This window comes from Biomphalaria glabrata, chromosome 6 (assembly GCF_947242115.1).
Source record: "Biomphalaria glabrata chromosome 6, xgBioGlab47.1, whole genome shotgun sequence".
Lineage (NCBI taxonomy): Eukaryota > Metazoa > Mollusca > Gastropoda > Planorbidae > Biomphalaria > Biomphalaria glabrata.
Window position 1 is genome coordinate 13,328,277 of NC_074716.1, and position 26,088 is coordinate 13,354,364.

General features: G+C 35.9%; 2 protein-coding genes across 11 annotated transcripts in view; one reads left to right on the plus strand and one right to left on the minus strand.

The window, feature by feature from the left end:
- Nucleotides 1–5,872, minus strand: part of LOC106052146 (uncharacterized) — a 34,895-nt gene extending 29,023 nt beyond the window's left edge. The window contains exon 1 of one of the 3 annotated variants that reach the window (XM_013207442.2): nt 5,717–5,872. The gene's annotated coding sequence lies outside the window, so the exon portion shown is untranslated. Of the gene's footprint in view, nt 1–681; nt 959–5,716 lie in introns of those variants that run through there. The other 2 variants (XM_056032381.1, XM_056032382.1) reach the window with 2 other exon arrangements.
- Nucleotides 5,873–23,913: 18,041 nt separating this feature from the next.
- Nucleotides 23,914–26,088, plus strand: part of LOC106052128 (cubilin-like) — a 300,170-nt gene continuing 297,995 nt past the window's right edge. For all 8 annotated transcript variants that reach the window (XM_056033924.1, XM_056033928.1, XM_056033926.1 and 5 more), the window contains exon 1: nt 23,914–24,063. The gene's annotated coding sequence lies outside the window, so the exon portion shown is untranslated. The remainder of the gene's footprint in view (nt 24,064–26,088) is intronic.

Sequence of the window (26,088 nt, forward strand, 5' to 3'; positions counted from 1 at the left end):
GAGTCCATAAAATAGGCGAAAGTTATAACCAACCCATTTTATATCTCCCCTCTCCCAAACTGTTGAAAAAGCAACAACTGTCAAATAGTACTAGATATAGATATATATATATGTAGTAAAGTCTTTTAAAAATATTTCCTCATAGTTATAGACACACCCCTACATTAAAAGACCGCATCACAAACCAAACGATTAGAGACAGGGTTACTGCAGCGATTGGACACCATGATTACCTGCTTACTATCGTAAAAAAAAACGCAAGCTAAAAATCTATGGCCAAATAAAAAAGGTCTTCGGGGCTCGCAAAGACCTTCCTTCAGGGAACAGTACCAGTAAAAAGGAAAAGAGGCAGACAGAGAAAGGGCAACAAAAAAGAATGGACGGGTCTGCCATTGAAAGACGTTCTAACTAAGGCAAAAGACAGAGAGGAATGAAGAAAGACGGTCGACGAATCTTGCATGGTGCCCCAACGGTCCAACAGACTAAAGGATGGGTAAAGGTAGAGAAATACAATGGTCATAAAGATAGGAAACCCCTTTAGAACAAAAACGGTTATAGAGAATGAATTTATTTTAATTAGAAGCTGAAAGCAATACTGGCTTACCAGTACAAATAATTACACAAATATATACATTTATAGATCTATATACCGCATCAATAGTTTTCAATTTATCCACTTACAGCATACACAAATTTAACTTTCAAATCTGAAATATAGAGCTACAGTCGACAGCATTAAAAAAAAATATAAACAAAGTCTAGCCTCTGGCAGTAGCACAGCAGTTCAAAGCCAAGAAATAAATCCGTGTCATTTACCTGCCAGCCTGTCAATGTGAACCACTGGAAGTAGTGGCCAGATTTTTTTGGAGTTAACTTGTCAACCTCTCAGGCAAGGTCAGACAGCGTCACAAGGCTGGCAAACAGCGGTTCTCACAGTTACCTCTCACGGGTCCTCCAAAAAACGCATGTTGTTAACGACTGCTAGGATCTGGGTTACTAACAACGACCCCACTGACTTCACCCTCGCCACGTGGTCAACGCAACATTTTTTGGTTCACTAGAATTATAATTTTGTTGATACTATTTCATTGACAGACAATTTGGAACACTACTCTGATCGGTGAGAAGTGTACCATGCCTAAAAATGAAGATAGAACAGACCAGACTAGCGAAACACGTTCTAGGTCAGTAGTTCTCAAAACGTACAAGTTTTTTGAGATAATTCACAAGAAATTGTACTGCGTACCTTGAACACAAAGATGAAACATTTTTTGGTCCAGCCCACATTAATGACGTGTTCTACACAAACTCGGTCACCGTTACTCTGGGCAACAATCGATAGCAAGAAGTCCCGGTGAAAGTGCACAACTTTCTGAATAGTTTAAAAAAAAAAAGGTTATAAAAAAGAAATCAGGACACGATAACTAGAAATGGTAGACTGACTGGTTTTAATACCATGGCAAGCCAGACATGTTTATATGGCAACAGGAAAATGTGAGTATCTCAAGATTAGAAAGTCGATACATTGACGACAATATTCTAATGTCAAGTCGTGTCAACATATGTCAAGTATTTACTGAAGTTTACAGTCAGTCCACGTTTGCTACAATATGAGAAGAACAAATAGTTATAGTTTAGTATACTTTGTTGTCTGTCATTTCCAAGTTGACTAGACATTGTTTCCAACTTGATCAATCCAGTTAACAGAAGTATTCGCCTTCTAATGGATAAAAAAAAAAAAGAGCTCAGGGCATTCACGTTATTAGCACTGTGACCTTTTGCTGAACCCCACTGAACACATTCACTAATAAAAAAAAAAAGGTGAAATATTTTTACCCCATCTTATCAACGCATTTCCTCCGAGATTAAAAGCATTACAAGCTTTAGACTGAAATTCAGACTAAAAATTTGGGGTTCAATCTTGCAGTCATCACCATCCTTCCCTCCTTTGTCCCAACAGAACAACATCTACACAAAGATGCTCCTCCATAGGGGAGTAAGGAATGGACGTTCTACAGCAGTTCAGACAGGTCATAACAGGAATTAGTCACCTACATATGTATAAATACATTTAACACAAGCTTCTCACAACATACATTGGTGGATGAGAAAAGGGGGGGGGGGAGGGCAGTAGGTCATCCCCAACCAGTGTATATTGATATTTTACTTCTTTGTAATATTATTTTACTCCCTTTTTTTTCTACTCTACAATGTAATCATCAGTCTATGTTTGTTTATTTCCCCCCTTCCAATGACTATAAAAACAAAAATTGGTTGTATTGGCATTGTAGTTGTGAATCCTTATTCAAATATTGAATAAGTCTAGAAACAATAGTCCACAGCAGCACTTGCAAAGCTGAAATCAAGTTGACAAAGACACAGCCCTTGGCTGCTGCTCCATGGTCATGGCCAAAGTCTTGCTTATGATTGCAAATCTTGGGCGTTAAATCCAGAACTAGAGAGGACGACCCTAGCAATGCAATTGAGATGCTATAGAAGTATCCTAGGTAAAACTTACAAAGACCGCATCACAGACAAGGAAATTTTTTTTTCAAAGGGCTAGAATTAGATCATTTCTAGATCAAAGTAAATTGTAGTTAACACAGGGTTCTTAAATCATTGGTACCTTTTAATCTCATAGTAATACATCAATTGTGCACGTATAATCTTTATTTTGGAAGGAACATAATACAATGTACATATTATATATATATATATTATACACACAACTGGTTGCAGACGGCTTCAGAGTAAGACAGCTGGAGGTCACTTAGGAAAGCAGTGAGATACACATTTGAGACCAAAAGAAAATTCGCTACGAAACAAAATCTAAATTGACCACCGGCGGACAATGGTAATCCCTGTGCTGGATGTGACAAAATTTGTAGGTCATAGATAGGGGCTGCAAAGCCACAGGAAATACTGCATTCCTCATTACTCTTTGGACCTGAAGACAAGCCTTTATATACATACATACATTTCACACAGGTTTCACACAATTTGAATTTTGTGACTTTCATAATAGTTGACCTTTTCTTTAGAGAGTGATGCATGTGCTGCCCAGGTACATGAACTGGCAGAAAGCAATGAAGATGTGACCATTCCTGTTGATTTGTGGTTTAAAGTTGGTTCTGTTTGGGTACTTCTGAAGTATGACATCTGTTTTTTTTTTAAGGTTCACATACAGACCAAACGAGGCAGTGGCCTCAGCAAATTTATTAACATGTTGAAGCGCCTGTTCATTGTGTATGCAAGAAGAGCACAATTATCTCTTTGTTTGGGAGAGTAAATTAGGTCTAGATTTAATTCATAAATTAATCTAGATCTACACTAATATTCATATTAATTTTCAAACTATATCTACATGAGTAAGAATCTAGACTTAGAAAAGAGATACAAGATAGATATAAAGATTTAATACATTTTAAACTTAAAGGAAAAGTATAATGGTAATAAATTGGCTTAAATTTGAAAGACTTCTAAGTAATGATCTAGCTAGATCTAGATTCTAGAGATCAAATTGAGATTCTAGATCTAATTCTTATTAAATGCTAAAGAGTTTTAGATTTATTACAATTTAGACAATCGTTTTTATTCAAATCTTGATAATTATAAGTATTATAAGACTAGAGATATTATATTTAATAACTAGCCATATGTTGCCCATGGGTCTTAATTTGCGTATCTCTGTTGATAAAGTCACTGAGAGTGTTTTGTAAACAATAAAACGAAATAATGATGTTATAAGTATAGCGAATGCGTGAATATAAAAAATAGTGTGAATGGAGCTACCAAAATACTAATCAACCTAAATCATTTTTTTCAAATAAAAGCATTTGCTTGTAGGCCTACATATATTTGATTAAAATATGAAATGAATAGACACTTTATTTTGTATGTTCAAGGCTCATGCTGTGCCAGACAGACCATGGAAAAAGGTTGCGACAGATTTGTTTGAATGGAGAAACAATGGCTACTTGCTAGTTGTGGACTGTTTCTCTAAATACCCTGAAATAAAACGACCGGAGAACAAAACAACAGAATGTGTTATCAGGGCACTAAAAGGCATTTTTGCCAGACATGGCATACCAGAAGAAATAGTGAGCGACAATATGCCATTCAACAGTTATTAATATAGGGAGTTTGCTTCTGAGTGGGGTTTTAAGATAACAACATCAACCCCAGGTACCCTCAATCAAATGGTCAAAGTGAGGTTATGTTGGTATCATAAAGCAGATATTCAACAAAGCATACAAAAGTGGGAAAGATCCATATCTCGCTATGCTCGAGTATAGAAATACTCCGATAAGCGGACTGCCGTATTCACCATAACAACTGCCGATGAGTAGAAGACTCAGGGACATCATTCCAACCGATCCCAAACTATTGAAACCATCGGTAGCTGAAAATGTAGAGACATTACTTAAAGAACGACATATGAGTAGCAGAGTGAAATATGATGCTCACGCAAGAATACTTAAAGATTACTGTCAGGGAGGAAGTGAGAGTTCGTCTAGGACAAACATGGCAGAAAGCAGTTGTCATTAATAAACATTCATCACCCAGATCATACATTGTAAAGAAATAAACCTACAGACGAAATCAATGCTTTTTAAACAAGAGTTTCGATGAAACATCTCTGGGTACTATGATACAAACGAAGACAATGAACAGCAAACTGATGGAACAAACGAAACAGACAGTTATAGACCAACGTCTAGAGAACTTGTTGTGCCAGTCAAGATGACCAGAAGTGGTTGAATTGTTAAATTTCCCTGTAGATATCAGTCTTAAGAACTTTAAAATGTGATAACAACTTTAAAAGGAAGGATGTGCTAATGTGTTTATATTGCGTCATTGTTTATTGTGAATGTTTTGTGAGAAAGTAATTAACAGACGGTCAGGAAGTGAAGCAATAAAAAAAGATAGTCTTCTGTGTCTACTTGTATAAACACAAAGTCTCTGTTATTATTATTGTTATTAATAATTAATTACATTTTATTTATTATATCTCTGTGACAACAGAACAGAATATATTCTAATAAGATCTTTTTATCTATCTATCTGTCTTTGAATAATGATTTAGTTTAGTTATTCAGAATCAGAGTAATATTAATATATTATACTTATTGTCTTATTATATATAAATATTATAATAGATCTAGATATAGAATCTAGTCTACTCTAGAAATATAGAATCTAGACTACTAGTACTTGTAATTAACTAGAGTACTAGAGTCTAACTAGACCCTATATTAATAAATTTAAAAATATTACGAGTATATTACTATATTTTATATCTAGTCCTAGTATATATATACTAATTATCTAATATTAGTAATACTAGTAATAGTAATATAGAGTCTAGATTCTAGATTTTAATAGATTAAAATAGATAATAAAGATCTAGATCTATTTATTAGATTAGTATTATATATACTATTACCTATAATTATATTATTATTATATTATTTATATAACTTATTCATATTGTCTTATACTTATAAACTTATAAGTTATAGTATACTAAGTAACTAATACTTAGACTTAGTGACTTAGTCTTAATAAGTTAATTATTTTAGTTTAATATTATTAATATACTTATAGCTTAAGTTAAGTAATGACTAGGACTAGTCTAGTTCAATATAGATATATTTAATATCTTGATAACTATTAACACAATACTTAGATATAGATCTAGAATGTATTAGCTTACCCCAGTAATATCCCACACAAAGAACAAGCCTCTTCCTATTGCAACTTATTCCTCAACTTATAACCTGAAGATATCGTGTTCTATTATTTATGAAGCTTTTTTTTTCTACCTACGAGTAAGGCCAAATGAAGTTAAAATTCGAGTTGATGATTTTTAAAAATAAAGATATAGATCTAGATCACTAAAAATTCTAAGAAATATGAAAAATACTTTATGAAGTTCGATAGAAGATACATTTATATAAATTATGTATTACATTTCAAAAATTAAAAGCGAAATAGTTCGCTTGTTAAAACTAAATAAAAAAACCTTAACTGGCATAACAAATTATAAGGGAGACAATTGTATTATTACCAAGACATTAAAAGGTACCAAAGATTTCAGAACCTTTGTTGACTACACCGAGGACTAGATTTGATATAGAAACTATTGTTTGAAAAAAAACAACAACAACCGAATGTTTCATCTATCAATGTAGCATATGGTCAAGCTTTATTATTTAAAAGAAAAGAACGAAAGCAAATTACAAGATTCATATAATATTTGTTAAATAGTAATGAATTCCTTATATTTCTATCTTTCTAAGTTATCCTTTACCAATAGAAAACGTTGATGTTGACAAAAGGGGAATAATTCAATAATTGAGAATAAAAACATTTAATCTTGATTTGCAAGATCCAATTTACTTTCTTTATGTAATGAAATTCAGTTTGACAGAAAAAAGAAAAAGAAATATCAAGACGTATGGTGACTTTACTAAATAAAACAAGTAAAATAAAATTTAAAAAAAATTAAATGAAAAATTAAAACATTAACAATACTTACAAATGATACAGAGATTGTGTGACTTTTTTTTCTTTTCTGTACTGTGTAATACTAATATATACCATATAGCCAGGGGCGGACGCAACAGCTTTCAAATAAATACCGCGAGTTGATGAGTTTAATAGTCTTCCAGATTGCTACAGTCAAGTAAAGAAGTTGGCCTTTGGAGTGCTATCTGTGGATCGACATATTCGTGCGAGAAAGCCAACTTACAAATGAAAATATAGAGTCGTGTTTGAAACTAAAAACAATAAGTTATGAGCTTAATCTATCCAAACTTTCTAAAACCATGCAATAAGCCATCGCTCCCACTGAATTTGTTGCTCAATTGTTTGTTAGTGAAGTACAAGTTAGTGTTGTAAGTCAATGTTTAACTGCTATAGTTGTTACCGAATTAAAAATAATTATCTAATAACGCCATATATATTATCTAATTTGTAGTGAAAAACACTATATAGGAAAAAAAGTTTAAAAATAGTGTGTAAGTAGGCCTACTATTTATTGTTGGCAAGAAAAAATGTTGTGGCTCTTTAAAAACTTTAAAATTTTGTAAATTCTAATTTTTGGCTCTTCCGACTCAAAAGGTTGCCGACCCCTGCACTAGGGAAGAAGGAGTATTTTATATGATGTAACTAGCATATCTAGAGGTTTGTATAATTTTACCTTGTGTATTTCTGAGTATTTTATTAGGTTTTGTTTTTGTAAAGATTATGGTTCAGTGTTTTATGTGTAATTGCTACTTTACTATATGCTAACTGTTCTTTTCAAGATATCTAAAATGCTGGTGATAGTTGACTAATTATATGTCTTTTCATATAATATTTGTTAAATAGTAATGAATTCCTTATATTTCTTTTGGTTATTCTTTACCAATATAAAACTTAAATGTTTAAGATTAAAGGGGAATAATTCAATAATTGAGAAAAAAAATAATAATGTCATATTGGCTTCCCCTGAACATTGTCTAAATACTAAATTGTATTATTATTAATACTATTTATTAAAGTAATTTTGATTTGCAAGATCCAATTTACTTTCTTTATGTAATTAAATTCAGTCTGACAGTGAAAAAAAGGATTAAGGATTAGAAAATATATATCTTCCGGTATTTCCGAATTGACGCCCATAGTTTTGTAGACCTCCATGGTTATAGGCCTATCATTGGAATTGTAGATACTCCGACCACACAGTAATTTTATACATACGGTTAAACTGGATTTTTTTCATGAGGATGGGGAATTGGTTGTGGTAGAAAATTTTCCATGAAAAATTAAGAATCTATTGTTCCTTAGTTATTAAGAGTAAAATATTCGCTCATTTATCAGCTTTATTAAGGACGAATAGTATTTGTTTTAAAAAGTATTTTTAAAAATATTTTACTTGTTCTTTTCTAAAATCAATTATACCAATTTTTTGTCCTCTCCTTGATCCGCCATTATTGCACTATTCCTCTATTACCGCCCGTGTCACGCTAGCAGCTTGCTCTTTGGGGGAAGAAGAAACAAATTCATTAAATAAAAAAAGGGGGGGGGGTAAGTTCGCTTTTAGCGAGTCTCACAAGGAATATGAAGAGGACTGCAAGCAACGTCAGCAGCCATTGTAGTCTGCTAGCAGTTAGGAGTGAAAAGAGGTTTGAAACAATTCTAAAATCCGAATGAAATGAATCTCAAATGATTTCTTCCATAGAGTTGATTGGAGGTAGATAACTCTAAGATAAAAAAAGCAACAATCCCACACACATTTTTATATTTCTTGAGTTGAGGGGTCCCAAACAGAGGATGCATATTCTATTATTGGCGTAACCAAGGTTAAATAACATTTTAGTTTTATGTTCTTATTTATTTAAAACAACTAGACCAACTAAACAATGTCAAAGACGCCATACTGATAGATCGCTGTTGCCAGTTAAGATCCGTTACGGTGATGCACATCTATCACTTACTCAGTTGAACCGTTGGTGCACCACACATGATCTGTTGACCGTCCTTCTCCATTCCTCTCTGTCTTTTGACTTGAACAGAAATTCGCTCAATGGTAGCCCCTTCCATTCCTTTACATCGTCTTCTCATCGCTTTCTCTGTATGCTTTTCTCTTTTTTTTTCCTGGTGCTGGACCCTGAAGGAAAGCTTTGCGAGCCTTGAGTACTTTTTTTTTTTACAGTAGTTAGCAGGTCATCGTGGGTTCCGATTGCTATACTAATCCTGTCTCTAATCTCTTCGTTTGGGAACAGAAGGAACATTATCTGAAAAAAATGTCAGAAATTTGATTCAACGGTGCTAAAAGGTGCAAAAGACCTATGTGTGTAAACCTTGTACAATACACGGAGATTTGTTCAACGACTCTGTTCATCTGATACATCAAAAAGGCGATCTATTTATATCTATCCTCCATAGATACCAATCTTCAATTAGACCCTCGTCTATCAATTAGACCAGTGGTTCTCAACCTTTTAAGCTCGGCGACCCATTTTTACAATCCCCCACTCTGCCGCGACCCCCCCCCCCACACACACAGCAATAGAAGGGTAGAAAAATACAATCCATATTTTCGATGGTCTTAGGCGACCCCTGGCAAATGGTCAATCGACCCCTAAAGGGGTCTCGACGCACAGGTTGAGAACCCCTGAATTAGACCATCGTCTATCAATTAGACCATCGTCTATCAATTAGACCATCGTCCATCAATTAGACCATCGTCTATCAATTAGGGAGGCGAGGTGGCTGAGCGGTGATATTACAGCGCTTGGCTTCCGAACCGGGGTCCGGGTTCGAATCTTGGGGATGACTGAGATTATTTATTTCGGGATCTTTGGGCGTCTCTGAGTCCACCAACCTGTAATGGTAACCTGACATTAGTTGGGAAACTAAAGGCAGGTTGTAATTGCCACATGACACCCTCGTTAACTGTTGGCCAAAGAAGAAGATGACCTTAACATCATCTGCCCTATAAATCGAACGGTCTGAAAGGGGGACTTAATGTATAGCGCGGAAGCAATATGTTTACTTCTCAAAGCATTGAATTTTTTTGGTTTTCTTTGGTTATGTAGCTGAACCTGGTTGTCGAAACAAAGTAGGAGAAATGTTATTCCAGAGATACAAGTATTATCACGTGATAAGATATGTAACACATATAAACTGCTGATATAGGGATGATGTGTCTAAATATAATGTATAAAATAACACATCTCAATAGAAGGTGGAAAAAAAAACTGTTTAGAATCATTGTCTTTCATGTCACGTGACGGCCAGCCTTCATTCTTAATCTGGATTCTATACGAGCTGATGGCCAGAGCCTAGAAGTTGCCAAGTTGGGCGAAAATACTTTCATTTTATTCATTTTTTTTCTGTTTTTTTTTCTCTCTCTCACTCTCTCTTCTTGTCTAAGAATGTCTTCCCTCTTTTCATTTCATCTTCTGCCTTTTTCTTTCTCTCTTTCCTTCTTTGTTTTTCTCTCTCTCTTCTTGTTTTCTTATGTTTTCTCCTCTTTTCATGCCTTCCTCTTTCTCATTTTCCATCCATCTTTGTAGCTCTCCATCTTCTAGTTTCCTTCTACTCTCTTCATGTCTTCCTCTGTCTTTCTCTTTCTCCATCTCTCTAGCTTTCTACCTCTCTCTTTCTCTTTATTCAAGTTTCTTTGTACTGAGATTGTCCTCTTTTCATGTCTTTCTCTCTCTTCGTCTCTCTCTTTTTTTTGTCTTCTTTTTTTTACGCCTTCTTTCTTTTGATCTCTTTGGCTGCAACTCTCTCTTTCTTCGAGTTTCATTGTCCTCTTTTGTTTTCATGTTTTCCTCTTACGTTTTCTGTCACTCCCTCCTTCTCATTTCCCCCCCCCCTCTCCCTATACCTCTCTGCTTCTTCCAGTTTCCTAGTCTTTTCATTTCTTCCTCTGTTACTTTTTCTTCCCCTTTCTCTCTCTCTCTCTCCGTCTGCCTCTCTCTTTCTCTCTCTTCCTCTGTTCTTATATCATCACAATTTTTCAATTCTTCATCTCTCTCTGTCTGCCTCTCTCTCTCTCTCTCTCTGCCTCCTAATGCTTATAATACAAGGCTCTAAAGCCTAATCCATTCCCGCCCTTGCCGTAAGCCCGGAACAAAAAGCGAAAGACAAAATAAAAAATGCAGTGAAGCCAGTGTCATGATTGAGCTCTAATCAAGGGTTCTGTCAATGGATCATTAAGGACTTCATTCATACTCCAACAGTGGAGCAGAACATAGGAAATGTAGTTTTGTTATAGGTCTAATTAATGTCGTCTTATATAGTGTATAAAATTACATTGTATATAAATATACTAGACATATTTTACCCGCGACCCGCGGGTCTTTATTTGCGCATTACTGTCGATATAGTCACTGAGAGTGTTTTGTAAACAATTAAACGAAATAATAATGTAATAAGTAAAGCGAATGTGTCAATGTAAAAATAGTGTGAATGAAGCTATCAAATCAAAATAGCTAATAGGCTTAATTAAATCCATTTTTTTTTTCAAATTAAAACATTTGCTTGTAGGCCTACATATATTTGATTAAAATTTGAGATGAATAGACTGGTAGATCTAAATCTACACTAATCTAGAGTTCTGTGCTGCGCATGCGTGAACTTTTTTTCATGAATGAATATAGGCCTATCTCAACACGGCTACGCAGCTTTAGCGAACAGCGAACGAATGTATTAAAAATGCTTTAGAAAAACAAATTTGAATGTTAATTTGATTAAAATATCAAATGAATGGACAATAATTAGTATGTTTATGTGTTAAAGCATAAAACTATCTTTGCGAAAAGAAGTTTTATCATCTTAGAGTTCAGTAAGAGTTTTAGACCTAGGCCTAGGAATAGACTCAGACCTCAGAAGAGAGATGTGTTAATGTGTAACCATTTGGTAATGTCTAATGAAAGAATGTTCGCCAGGAAATCTGTAGATATCAGGAACTAATTTATGTAAAAAATGCTTTTGAATAATCTAGTGGATTGGATTTATATGTATGTTAAACTTAGCTAATGATCCTTTCACGTTATTTCTCTTTCGCTACGAAAATAAAATTAGGTTTGCGAAAATGGGTTTACCCGAAGTCGATACATTCTTATCTATTAAAAACGAAAAGAGCGATAGCTTTGTTAAATGAATGGGATTATAAAGTGAACAATTAAACGAAATAATTTTTAGTAAGCGAGTCATGAATGAATATAGATCTAGGCCTATCTCAACTCGGCTTCGTGGCTTTCGTAGGCGAATGTAGCTTTAGAAAACCAAATTTGAATGTTTATTTGATCAAAATATGAAATGAATGGACTTTAATTAATATGTTTATGTGTTAAAGTATAAAACTATCTGTTCGAAGAGAAGTTTTATCATCTTAGAGTTGAATTAGAGTTTTAGATCTAGGGATGGGATTATAAAGTAAACAATTAAACGAATTAATATTTAGTACACTATTCATTACGGAATTGTCTAATGAAAGAATGTTCGTCAGGAAATCTGTAATCACAGATATAAGGAACTAATTAATGTAAAAAATGCTTTTGAAACACAAAATTGAAGGTTAATTTTATTATATAATGAAATCAATGGATCTTCTTTTGTATTTTCATGTGTCAAAGTAAAAAACTATCTGAGCAAAGTGTATTTCTAAAAATTAGATCTAGGTCTAAATCCTTTCCATCTTTTCTCATGTCAACATTGTAGACATATTATGGCCTAGATCCATAAAATACTATAGCTGTAATAGAGTCGGACAACTATATTTTTTTTTTAGGGTCTTAAGTTTGTTTTAGGGCTACAATACATACACTACGGTCTAAGTTGGTACCCAAGGAACATTCCTGCCTAGTTTTATCAAGATTGGTCAAGCGGTTTTGATGTCTATAAGTAACATACATCCATACATACATACATACACCACACATTCTACTTTATAATATAGACTAGACATATGTTACCTGCGACCCGCGGGTCTTTATTTGCGCATTACTTTCGATATAGTCACTGAGAGTGTTTTGTAAACAATTAAACGAAATAATAATGTAATAAGTAAAGCGAATGTGTCAATGTAAAAATAGCTAATAGGCTTAAATCCATTTTTTTTTAAATTAAAACATTTGCTTTTGAATAATCTAGTGGATTGGATTTAGATGTATGTTTAACGTAGCTAATGATCCTTTCACGTTATTTCTCTTTCGCTACGAAAATAAAATTAGTTTTGCGAAAATGGTTTACCCGAAGTCGATACATTCTTATCTATTAAAAACGAAAAGAGCGATAGCTTTGTTAAATAAATGGGATTATAAAGTGAACAATTAAACGAAATAATTTTTAGTACGCGAGTCATAGATCTAGGCCTATCTCTACTCGGCTTCGCAGCTTTTGTAAACGAATGTAGCTTTAGAAAACCAAATTTGAATGTTTATTTGATCAAAATATGAAATGAATGGACTTTAATTAATATGTTTATGTGTTAAAGTATAAGACTATCTGTGCGAAGAGAAGTTTTATCATCTTAGTGTTGAATTAGAGTTTTAGATCTAGGGATGGGATTATAAAGTAACAATAAAACGAAATAATTTTTAGTACGCGATTCATGAATGAATATAGATCTAGGCCTTTAACTCGGCTTCGCAGCTTTCGTAAACGAATGTAGCTTTAGAAAACCAAATTTGAATGTTTATTTGATCAAAATATGAAATGAATGGACTTTAATTAATATGTTTATGTGTTAAAGTATAAAACTATCTGTGCGAAGAGAAGTTTTATCATCTTAGAGTTGAATTAGAGTTTTAGATCTAGGGATGGGATTATAAAGTAAACAATTAAACGAATTAATATTTAGTACGCGATTCATTACGGAATTGTCTAATGAAAGAATGTTCGTCAGGAAATCTGTAATCACAGATATAAGGAACTATTTAATGTAAAAAATGCTTTTGAAACACAAAATTGAAGGTTAATTTTATTATATAATGAAATCAATGGATCTTCTTTTGTATTTTCATGTGTCAAAGTAAAAAACTATCTGCGCAAAGTGTATTTCTTAAAATTAGATCTAGGTCTAAATCCTTTCCATCTTTTCTAATGTCAACATTGTAGACATGGCCTAGATCCATAAAATAATATAGCTGTAATAGAGTCGGACAACATTATTTTTTTTTTAGGGTCTTACGTTTGTTTTAGGGCTACAATACATACACTAAGGTCTAAGTTGGTACCCAAGAAACATTCCTGCCAAGTTTTATCAAGATTGGTCAAGCGGTTTTGATGTCTATAAGTAACATACATCCATACATACCCCTCACATTCTACTTTATAATATAGATAAAAAAAAGTTTGTTATTAGCGCTCATATAATTATAATTTCTGCTTAATGAATTTTAAGATTTGTTGAGTTTATGTAGTTCAGTTGCTGAGCATCGCTTGGTTGTTACATCGCTACCTGTACCATGTAAAACACAAAGAGCACTAGAGATCAACTCTATGCATTACTTGCATTTTCTTGTACGCGAATATTTTATTGCAATGTAGACCTAGTACTATTCGCTGAGTCCAATATATAAACATCAAGTTATATTTGAAATGATCAACAGAGTTGTTTGGTTAATACATTTAATCCATCACTAAAAGAGAATCCAGTATCAGGCTCTGTCCATTTGAAAGAGATTACACAAATAATGTCTCGTGTCAACTGTTGCTAAAGAGATGTTTGTACTAAGAGGCTCTGTGTCAGCTGATGCTAAAGAGATGTTTGTACTAAGAGGCTCTGTGTCAGCTGTTGCTTAACAGATGTTTGTACTAAGAGGCTCTGTGTCAACTGTTGCTAAAGAGATGTTTGTACTAAGAGGCTCTGTGTCAGCTGATGCTAAAGAGATGTTTGTACTAAGAGGCTCTGTGTCAGCTGATGCTAAAGAGAACAGATGTTTGTACTAAGAGGCTCTGTGTCAGCTGATGCTAAAGAGATGTTTGTACTAAGAGGCCCTGTGTCAGCTGACGCTAAAGAGATGTTTGTACTAATAGGCTCTGTGTCAGCTGTTGCTTTACAGATGTTTGTACTAAGAGGCTCTGTGTCAGCTGTTGCTTAAGAGATGTTTGCACTAAGAGGCTATGTGTCAACTGTTGCTTAATTAAGAGATGTTTGTACTAAGAGGCCCTGTGTCAGCTGATGCTAAAGAGATGTTTGTACTAAGAGGCCCTGTGTCAGCTGATGCTAAAGAGATGTTTGTACTAAGAGGCCCTGTGTCAGCTGATGCAAAAGAGATGTTTGTACTAAGAGGCCCTGTGTCAGCTGATGCTAAAGAGATGTTTGTACTAAGAGGCCCTGTGTCAGCTGATGCTAAAGAGATGTTTGTACTAAGAGGCCCTATGTCAGCTGATGCAAAAGAGATGTTTGTACTAAGAGGCTCTGTGTCAGCTGTTGCTTAAGAGATGTTTGCACTAAGAGGCTTTGTGTCAGCTGTTGCTAAAGAGATGTTTGTACTAAGAGGCTCTGTGTCAACTGTTGCTAAAGAGATGTTTGCACTAAGAGGCTTTGTGTCAGCTGTTGCTAAAGAGATGTTTGTACTAAGAGGCCCTGTGTCAGCTGATGCTAAAGAGATGTTTGTACTAAGAGGCCCTGTGTCAGCTGATGCTAAAGAGATGTTTGTACTAAGAGGCCATATGTCAGCTGATGCAAAAGAGATGTTTGTACTAAGAGGCCCTATGTCAGCTGATGCAAAAGAGATGTTTGTACTAAGAGGCTCTGTGTCAGCTGTTGCTTAAGAGATGTTTGCACTAAGAGGCTTTGTGTCAACTGTTGCTAAAGAGATGTTTGTACTAAGAGGCTCTGTGTCAACTGTTGCTAAAGAGATGTTTGCACTAAGAGGCTTTGTGTCAGCTGTTGCTAAAGAGATGTTTGTACTAAGAGGCTCTGTGTCAGCTGTTGCTTAAGAGATGTTTGCACTAAGAGGCTATGTGTCAACTGTTGCTTAAGAGATGTTTGTACTAAGAGGCTATGTGTCAGCTGTTGCTAAAGAGATGTTTGTACTAAGAGGCTCTGTGTCAGCTGTTGCTAAAGAGATGTTTGTACTAAGATGCCCTGTGTCAGCTGATGCTAAAGAGATGTTTGTACTAAGAGGCCCTGTGTCAGCTGTTGATTAAGAGCTGTTTGCACTAAGAGGCTCTGTGTCAACTGTTGCTTAAGAGATGTTTGCACTAAGAGGCTCTGTGTCAGCTGTTGCTTAAGAGATGTTGGCACTAAAAGGCCCTGTGTCAGCTGTTGCTTAAGAGATGTTTGTACTAAGAGGCCCTGTGTTAGCTGTTGCTTAAGAGATGTCATACTAAGAAGGTCTTAAGTCAACTGTTGCAACTTAACTTCATGTAACTAGACCTAAGCTAAATTACAGCGTAAAAGCTACAGTGGCGTATCCACGCGATGTTCCGTCATGTTGGTCTATCAAATAAATACATTCATCACAGCAATACCGTCAGCTGTACATTGAACGTCTCATGGATTCCTCACGTCTCCTGAACTATCTGACTGAGATGTCATGTCTGACTTGACAACTATCTGACTGAGATGTCATGTCTGACTTGACAACTATCTGACTGAGATGTCATGTCTGACTTGACAACTATCTTACTGAGATGTCATGTCTGACTTGACAACTATCTTACTGAGATGTCATGTCTGACTTGACAACTATCTGACTGAGATGTCATGTCTGACTAGACAACTATCTGACTGAGATGTCATGTCTGACTTGACAACTATCTTACTGAGATGTGATGTCTGACTAGACAACTATCTGACTGAGATGTCATGTCTGACTTGACAACTATCTTACTGAGATGTCATGTCTGACTTGACAACTATCTTACTGAGATGTCATGTCTGACTTGACAACTATCTTACTGAGATGTCATATCTGACTTGACAACTATCTTACTGAGATGTCATATCTGACTTGACAACTGTCTTACTGAGATGTGATGTCTGACTTGACAACTATCTTACTGAGATGTGATGTCTGACTTGACAACTATTTGACTGAAATGTCATATCTGACTTGACAACTATCTTACTGAGATGTCATATCTGACTTGACAACTATATTATTCTGAAATCGTCGTTAAAATGATGCACCAACTATTTTTTACTGAAGCCATTTAAAAAAAAAAGACGTACCGACTATCTTATTATTATTATAACGTCATCTTGGACAGGACGTACCAATTATCTTATTCGGACGTCATCTTGGACAGGACGTACCAATTATCTTATTCGGACGTCATATTTGACATGATCTAGGAGTTAATTGTCTATATTTTCGACACGATCTCTTTAAAACAAAATAAATGAAAATAAAAAGAAGCCATTTTGTCATTTGTTTCTCCAGCTGAGTGTATTCGTATCTTTAGAAAGTAGACTATGCAGAGGCTGGGGGGAGGGGAGGGAGCTACTCGGAAAAAAACAAACTTTATTAAGATAGCTTCTAAAGAGGAAAAAAAATGTGCTGTTTGTCTTATGAAGTGTTTGTACAAGTTCCTATTGGCTAAATAGATTCTGGTGTAACAACGAGTTCTTAGGTTATAAATAGAGTTGATTGGATGATGAAATGAACCAGGAGAGCGAGAGACAAAAGGACGTGTGTCTAGAGTTGCCTTTTCTTGACATTGTTCGACATCTTATTATGGTAGTAACGTTTCTACATTGAGATTGAAAGCTGTAGACATGAAACTCTTCAAAATCGACACTTAACAGCTGGGAAAACGTGGCACTGGATAGATCCAAATGGAGAGAGAGAGCATAAAGAAAGGTCCCCGTATTGTAGATGCCAGACACAACAAAAGTAGAAGGAAGGGTGAAAGTACAACGGTGCCATGTCATTACAAATGTCCAACCTGTGACCGCAGCTGTGTATCAAGGAATTGCCTCTATAGTCACACAAGAAGTTGCAAAGGTAAAGGATCAACTCTCGAGATGTAAAATGCCACAGTGATTTAAGGTCTATACAAATAAGTTCTGTATTAAGAATATAATGCGCCTACAACGGTTTGGTAGGACTGACTGTCTAGGGCTACAACCCAACAACAGTTAGCTATAATGATTGCAGATATGGTAGGATGTCTGAAATAATTTTATTCAAGGGATAAATAGGTTAGAAGGGTGGGGAAAAAACACTAGTAAACTGTATGAATATTTTATTAGCTGTTACTGTTACTGACCGCTCACTTCAGCCCAAAGTGGTTTCCCATTAAGGTTCTATGTATTGCACTGATTCAGGAAGTAGGCTTCCTCTTATAGTTGACAATGCCCTACGTTGGCCAGGACTTAAGTTCCGTGGAGTAAAGAATTCCCCTACAACAAACTTGTTCTGGGTTCAATGTTTATACAATTCCCTGCGTGTGAAGTCACAACATACTTGCAACACTATGATACATAGCAAACTGTTACTGGTAAAACAGTCACTTTATTGTACCTCATTATATTTAAATGTGACTTTATTGTCACTTTATTGTACCTCATCTATATTATAAAGTAGAAAGTAAAGCGTATGTAGCCTATGTATGTATGTATGTATGTATGTATGTATGTATGTATGTATGTATGTATGTATGTATGTATGTATGTATGTATGTATGTATGTATGTATGTATGTATGCATGTATGTATGTATGTATGCATGTATGTATGTGCCGAATAGAAATTAAAACCGTTTGACCAATCTTGATACAACTTGGCAGAAATGTTCCTTGGGTACTAACTTAGACCGATGTGTATGTATTGTAGCCCTAAAACAAACTTAAGACCCCCCAAAAAAATTGACCAACTCTTTGAAAGCATTAGAACTACATGTTTACCATATTTACATGAAAAGATCGAATTGATCTAGATCTAGATCTAATTTTAAGAACTGCACTTTGCGCAGAGTTTTTTACTTCGACACATGAAAATACAAAATACAGTCTATTGATTTCATTATTTAATAAAATTAACCTTCAAATATGTGTTTCAAATGCATTTTTACATAAATTCGTTCCTTATATCTGTGAATTTAGAATTCATAAAGAACATTCTTTCATTAGACATTACACAAAATGTTACACATCTCTCCTAGGTCTAAAACTCTAATTCAACTTTAAGATGATAAGAACTTCTCTTCGCAAAGATAGTTTCATTCTTAAACACATGAACATACTAATTATAGTCCATTCATTTCATATTTTAATCAAATTAACATTCAAATTTGTTTTTCTAAAGCATTTTTCATACATTCGTTCGGTAGAGCGGCGAAGCCGTGTTGAAATATATTCTAATAGTTTGATTCATGAATCTAATTTAAAAAGGTCACGCATGTTTTTATTTGAAAAAATGGATTTATGTCCATTAGCTATTTAGATAGCTCCATTCATATTATTTTTACATTCAAGCATTCCCTTTACTTATAAAATTATTATTTCGTTTAATTGTTTACAAAGCACTCTCAGTGATAATATCGAAAGTGATTCGCAAATTAAGACCCGCGAGCCGCGGGTAAATTATGTCTAGTTATACTTAAATGTGACTTTGTTGAATATAGAGCGTGAAACATGTGGAGATGAGTTGTGAGATGACTGGTACTGGTGAAGGTGAGAACCAGATGTTAGTCAATCTAGTAGCTATGCAGAAAGTCAGTCAAGCTAGTAGCAATGCAGAAAGTCAGTCAATCTAGTAGCTATGCAGAAAGTCAGTCAATCTAGTAGCTATGCAGAAAGTCAGTCAATCTAGTAGCTATGCAGAAAGTCAGTCAATCTAGTAGCTATGCAGAAATTCAGTCAAGCTAGTAGCAATGCAGAAAGTCAGTCAAGCTAGTAGCAATGCAGAAATTCAGTCAAGCTAGTAGCAATGCAGAAATTCAGTCAAGCTAGTAGCAATGCAGAAAGTCAGTCAATCTAGTAGCTATGCAGAAAGTCAGTCAATCTAGTAGCTATGCAGAAAGTCAGTCAATCTAGTAGCTATGCAGAAATTCAGTCAAGCTAGTAGCCATGTAGATACTAAGTCAGTCTAGAAGCCATGTTGTCAATCAAGTAGCTAGGCAGAAAGTTAGTCAGCTCAAGAGGGAAGTTACGATGTATTGTTGTTGCGAGAGTTAGTGTAGAATAGTCATATTAGAAGTCAGTATCAAGTAATTCTAGATATTGATGTATACATTTTAAAGTGGATGAGCTCATTTTGTATTTTGAAATAATGTGAATAATATTTATCTGCCTTATCATGTTCATAATGATTGGATTCATTTTGCATTAACTATATATTCATGTAAATAAAAATTGTGTTTAGTAATGAAGAATTCTCAGGTCATTTAAATGTATCTGGACAGCACGCTGCACTTAAATGATGTGAGATTTAAACAAGAAAAAAACACTATTTAAAAAAAAAAAAAGCTTATATTAAGTGCAATTGTATCAATGGGTTTGGATCGGTCATGTGATTAAATTTGTAATAGATCTAGAATCTAGACTAGCAATAATAAATCTGTGCGGTTAGAAATATTTTTACCAATTGTTTTTGTTTAGCGCAATTTAGCGCCATTTCATGCTTTTTTGCTTTCTCAATTGGCTGTGATCCTAACCACTGTGCCAGCGAAAAGCTTATGAAAATGGAAGTTTTAATAGATATCTATTGTTAGTTCCAAACTTTTAAGCAACCACCTAATTCTCTACACAAAGTATAAGGGAACTAATTCAAGTTATACCGCCACATCAACTAAGTACACTTTCTTTCCCTTGTTCGGTACCAAACAAAATACTCAATTCCGGATAATTAATGACCTTGTTTTTTGTTTGTATTCCTCAGGTACAAGAGTTTCGACTTGATCTTAGAATGGGAAGTGTGAGAAATAACGTGTTCAAACTTTTTACAAGACAGACAGACGGACAGACAGAGTAAGTATTGTAATAAGAAGAACAAACCTATTAAGCAACATGAAAGAGTAATGGGATTGTCTAAAAAAAAAATAAAGAAAAATCAAGTCATAGCAATTGGGTCACATTATTCTGCATCATTAGAAGGAAGTCAAGTTTCATTTGATCCATTTGTCTCGATGAAACATTCATTTGTAAATAATTAAATGAGAAATGGGATTAGATAATTAATGTTTGAGAGAAAGCATTTTTATGATAAAGACTTTGAGTTGGCAAGTGAAGTCGCCTTATAAAACTTAGAGCTGCGTACAAATTAAACGAAACTAACATGGGTTATTATTTTGGTATATTATTTTTTTAACAGTGTGAGTGATTAAATATAGGTCTACAGTTATAAAATTTATCGTATTCCTTTAATCACGCGTTCCCCCCCCCCTTTTTTTTTTTTGCTTTCATTACAATCAAAACTTTTTCAGGTCAATTTCCATTATGATCTGTCCTGTTGTTCTTGCGTATTCAAGCTTTCGTAACAATATTTTTTATAAAATGACTGAGTTGTCACTGTCTCGTTTTTGAAACGAAAGTTTAACTCATGAGAATTCAGGAACAGACACGTGAACATTTTCATATTCTGACTTGATGGAAAGACTTTTGGAAAGTGAACCTAAAGTGAACCTAAAGTGAACCTAAAGCAGTAAATTTTACTAGTTGGCAGACATATTGTTTAAAGAGGACTTATGTATTTATTATTTTCCGAGTCTTTGACGTTTGAGGCTAAAATAATATGATTTCTGTTGGGTTCTAATATTCTTGACGAGGTTATGTTAATATTCTATTTACACGAGTCTGTTACATATACCCATCACCTATGGCTGGAGCAGTGCCGGCTTTAGATTATTTGAGGCCCTTGGCAAAGTGAATTAGGTAGCCTCTAATAAAATAGAAAAAAAAAAAAAAAAAAAAACAGCGAATAAATAAAATGACGCAATTTATTTAAAACCTGGTGTACTCCAACAGATGGTAGAGAAGGATCCTAGGGATCACATTTAAAGACGCATCAGAAATGTAGAGATTAGAGACAAGGGTTACTGCAGCGATTGGACCCCACGATGACCTGCTAACTAGTGTAAAACAAAAAAAACGGAAACCATATTACAAGGTCTTCGGGGCTTACAGAGGCCTTTCTTCAGGGAACAGTAGCCAGGAAAAAGAAAAAGAGGCAGACAGAGAAAGCGTTGGAAAGACAACATAAAAGATTAAACTGGCCTGCCTTTGAAAGAGGTTCCATCCAACGCAAAGATGCAGAGAGGAATGGAGAAAGATGGTTGACAAATCTTGCGTGGTGCCCCAACAGACTAAGGGATAGGTAAAGGTGAATGTAGACCAACAATAACATTTGGCACAGGTTGAGCTCTTTCTTCGTCTTGAGTCCTGTGCCAGGCCCCAACCAATCGAGGGCCCTAGTCGGCTGCCTACTTTGCCTATTCCTAAGGCCTGCCCTGGCCGGAGTGCACGCGTCGTTCTTACTTTACTATCGTATTGTAGGAATAAACTTCATGTCTGCTGACACTGGACTTTGTTGGTAGGTCATAGATAGCTTCCTAGAGTACGTACAGTTTAATAACAGACCAAGCGCAACACTACACGTCAGAAGAATACATGTATGAGGGCCCACAGCCACATAGCTTAAAATACACACGTGACAACACCTATCTGACGATTGCATCTATCACCCCACCACCAACCTGCTACCACTGTCTTTCATTCTTAATTTACTAATGATTTAATTTGAGATGTAAGTGTATTCCGACATCATATACAAATAGGTTCAAATATCAATAAGTGGCTTATATTAGCTAGATATTAAACTAATTTTGTTCACACGCTATGATTTCTGCTTAAAAATTGGTACTCCACCCCCACCCACCCCCCTTCAAAGGGTTAGAGTGGGGAGGGCAGTAGATGCAATCGCACCCCCCAGCCCCACCGCATCGGCCAAGATACCCGGTGGGAGCGACACAATTTAAAATTATATATAGATATTGAACTAATTATGTTCACAAACTATAAGGGCAGTAGATGTAATCGCCCCAAACCCACCCCACCGAATCGGCCAACATACCTGAAGGAAACGACATAATATGATGTTTGATTAAAATATAATATCAACGACAAGTTATTGAGAAGTAGCTTTTATCATATAGATATGTAACTAATTCTGTTAACAAACTGTTATTTCTACAAAAAAAATTGGACCGCCAGTGATGTTATAATAGTTTTGAAATTGGTCAGCGACAGAGGTTCCTGTGGCACCCCATTGTAAACAGGCTTGATTTAATATATCCCAGCAAAATATGATTTTGTCATTATTACTTAATAGCGAGTCAATAAGGCGCATTGTTTAAATTCAGTGAAAAAGGCACATTTCGTGTTCCATATGCTAGGACAAATTTGAACAAATACTCCCTCTTCTCTAGTGCTATTAGAGCATGGAATGGGTTGCCTGAGTCAGCCAGGACGTAATCATCTTCTTTTTTGAAGTAACGTCTGTATTATATAAGATAAGATAAGGAAAACCAGTGACTTGGCAGAGTTTGTAGTCATTGATTAGCATGCAAGACTAGATGGACCTAGGGACATGTGTACGACGTAATCATCTTCTTTTTTGAAGTCACGTTTTGTAATTTATCAGGTAGTGCTAGTCTCATTCGCCTTGCATGTCAACAGTGGCACTCATAAGACGTAGTGTAGAATAGACAAGTTGTCATAGCATTAACAGTTTCGTCCCACTTGTCGTGACATTAAAGCAGTGTCAAGCAGTGTCGAGAACATTTGTCACATAGACGTAATAAACACTGCCAGGGCAGCTGGTCGAGACACCCAAGTAATGTCAATGACGTCACCACGTCTTCACGATGCCATTGGCTTTTTATCGTGTCATGTTAGCGGTGCCAATAGACGCGCGTCATACATCTCAACACTATCAGCTGACGCATGTCATGTTCCCTGTCCAATGTCATTAGACCCCTGTCCATTTGATTCACTCCGACCCAATGTCTATGATTACACAAACTTCATACAAATCTCTCAGATAACCTCTCCATAATCCATAATCTACAATCACCAAGTCCGACTCTCTCTCTCTCTCTCTCTCTCATTTCATGTTTCCTTCTTCTCTCTCTCTCTCTCTTACACACACACTCTCTCTCTCTCTCTCACTCACTCAATCTCTCACTCACTCTCTCACTCATTCTCGCTCTTGCACTCTAGATAGATAAAGGCTCACACATACACGCACACGAATCCTCTCTGTCCCTCCCTATATTTAGAAGTGTGAGTAGCGGCGAAGGGGGGAGGGGACACAGGAGGGTGGTGTTGGGGGACGTCTTCGAAACGTGGACCTAAGAAGAAGGGCGGGTGGTGTTCGAAGAAGGGCGGAGGGCGCCGAACGCCGTGTGGGGGAGTTTGAGCGATCGAAGCCACCAAACCTAGCCAAGATAGCGTAGATCCATGTTGAGGCTCGTATGTAGCTTCCACGTGTGTGTCCTCTAGCGCGGACCTCCCTCCCCGCTGTGTCTCCCCAAAACTTTCTTCCTGTGTTGTATAATCACAATCGCCTTAAGAAACCGGATTATTAGAATTACTAATCTCGTTAAGGTAAGATTTTTTTTATATTGTTCTCTTAGGCTGTTTTGATGATTATCTAGACCCCCCCCCCCCACTTGTGTCTATTCTAAATAACGTGTTGTAAACTTACAGTCTGCTAACATAGATGTACTAGTTTTTATTTACGTGATTGTCCAACGAATTAGGTTAAGATTTAAAAAAAAAAAAAAGGTTTAAAGACGGCAAGAGAGTGACTGTTTGAAATAGTGTACTTTTGTCTGTAATATCAATTTCTTATTCTATTCTGATCTTATGACAATCAAGTTATTCATGATGGATCTAAAGCAACATATCAGAAAGGAGATACGAGAGATACGAAGGGATGGAGTTGGAAGCACGATTCTCAGCTTACTTGAGATAGATCTTGTTCCCGTTGACAGTAGCAGGAAGATCTAGCAAGAAAATGTAAGATGGGCTGCTATGTGCTCTTTGCATCGTACCTAACGCCAATAGTTTTGGAATTGCAAGGTGTTCCATGTATCCTTCAACAGACCCCTACCGGTGGTTAGTTCCAGGATCTGTCTGTGTGTTTCAAGAAACAAATTTAGCAACACGTGACTTGTGGGGCTAGAGTACAACATTGGTTATGAGAAGAGCTCGAGTCTTTAGTTTACAAATCTCCACCCAGCACTCTAGTCTCGCTATGACGACGTTATGTGGATTTGAGATTTTACTGGCATAATTAGATAGGCAAAGTTTAAAACTACGAAGGAGAAGTCATGATAACAAATGTGAATGTCGTAAAAACGAAGAAAATCACGCGACAGAATCCACAGAACACTAATGTCGTAAATAAGAATAAGAATGTCGTAATTAGTAAGAAAATCACGCGACAGAATCCACAGAATCTAAACGAACGATATTAGGGTACTTTTTTTTTTATAGCAGACTATTTTGTTTTATTAAATGTTTTGTAAAGAAAATTTATGGATTTTTCACGTGAAAACTAAGAACCCTACATTAATTGAACTTTGAATTCGACTCAGGACTATTCGCTTCCCTGCAGTGTGCCTTAGGTCGTTGCTTCAACACTCTTGCTTTTTAATATAAGAAGTTTGTGGGTTCAGTTCACGTCAACAGGTGTTTGTATGTGTGTAGTGTGTGTGGGTCTGTTACTCACTAGATTGTATACAAACACTGCACTCGCGAGGGTAGGCGTGTTGAGTACTGTAATGTGACACAGACTCACACGCACCATGTGTCAGCGGCATAGACACAGCACGTGTACAGCAAGACTCACGAAGAAGCCTAGATGACAAATTTACAAACACACGAAATACAAACAAACAAACTTAAAAACACACGAAATACAAACAAACAAACTTACAAACACACACGCATGAAGCCTACACGTTTTTTGTTTCTTAGACTTCGCCTCTGTATCGATTAGAGCAACACAAGGGACACTCTCCCCCCCCCCTTCTCCCTTTCTCTTCTTCTCTCTTTCATCTCTTCCCTCACTCCTTCCTCTCTGCCTCCTTTACCTCATCGCAGCACCACGTGGTATCGATCGCCGATAGCACGCGCTCTTTGGACACCCCCCACCCCCATGTCTCGATGATGAAGACAGCTTTTTCTAGATACCTCAAGTCTTTCCTTTAGCACTCGTCTGAGCTCTATCTCTCACCCCCCCCCAACCCCAGAAACTATTTTATTGTCATTTTTCACTATCCTCCCAATCTCTCTCTCTCTCCCCCCCCCCGTTTTTATACCATTTTTTTTTCAAAAGTTGACCCCCTCCCCTCTCTTTACAGCCCACTGTGGATGACTGAGGCGTCCATTAATTGGCTGGAGAGGATAAAAGAAGTTGGGATGTGTGTGTGTGTTAGAGAGGCTGGAGGAGGTCGTGATGTAGGTGGGGGGGAGGGACCAGTTGTGGGAATGAAAGAAATGCAAAGAGAGATAGAGAGAGAGAGAAAGATGAAAGGGGGATTACGAAAAGGATTAAAAAAAAAAAAGGTCATCGATGGACGGGGCGGTTGACTTGTTGACTAATGACTGACGCAGAAGACAAAA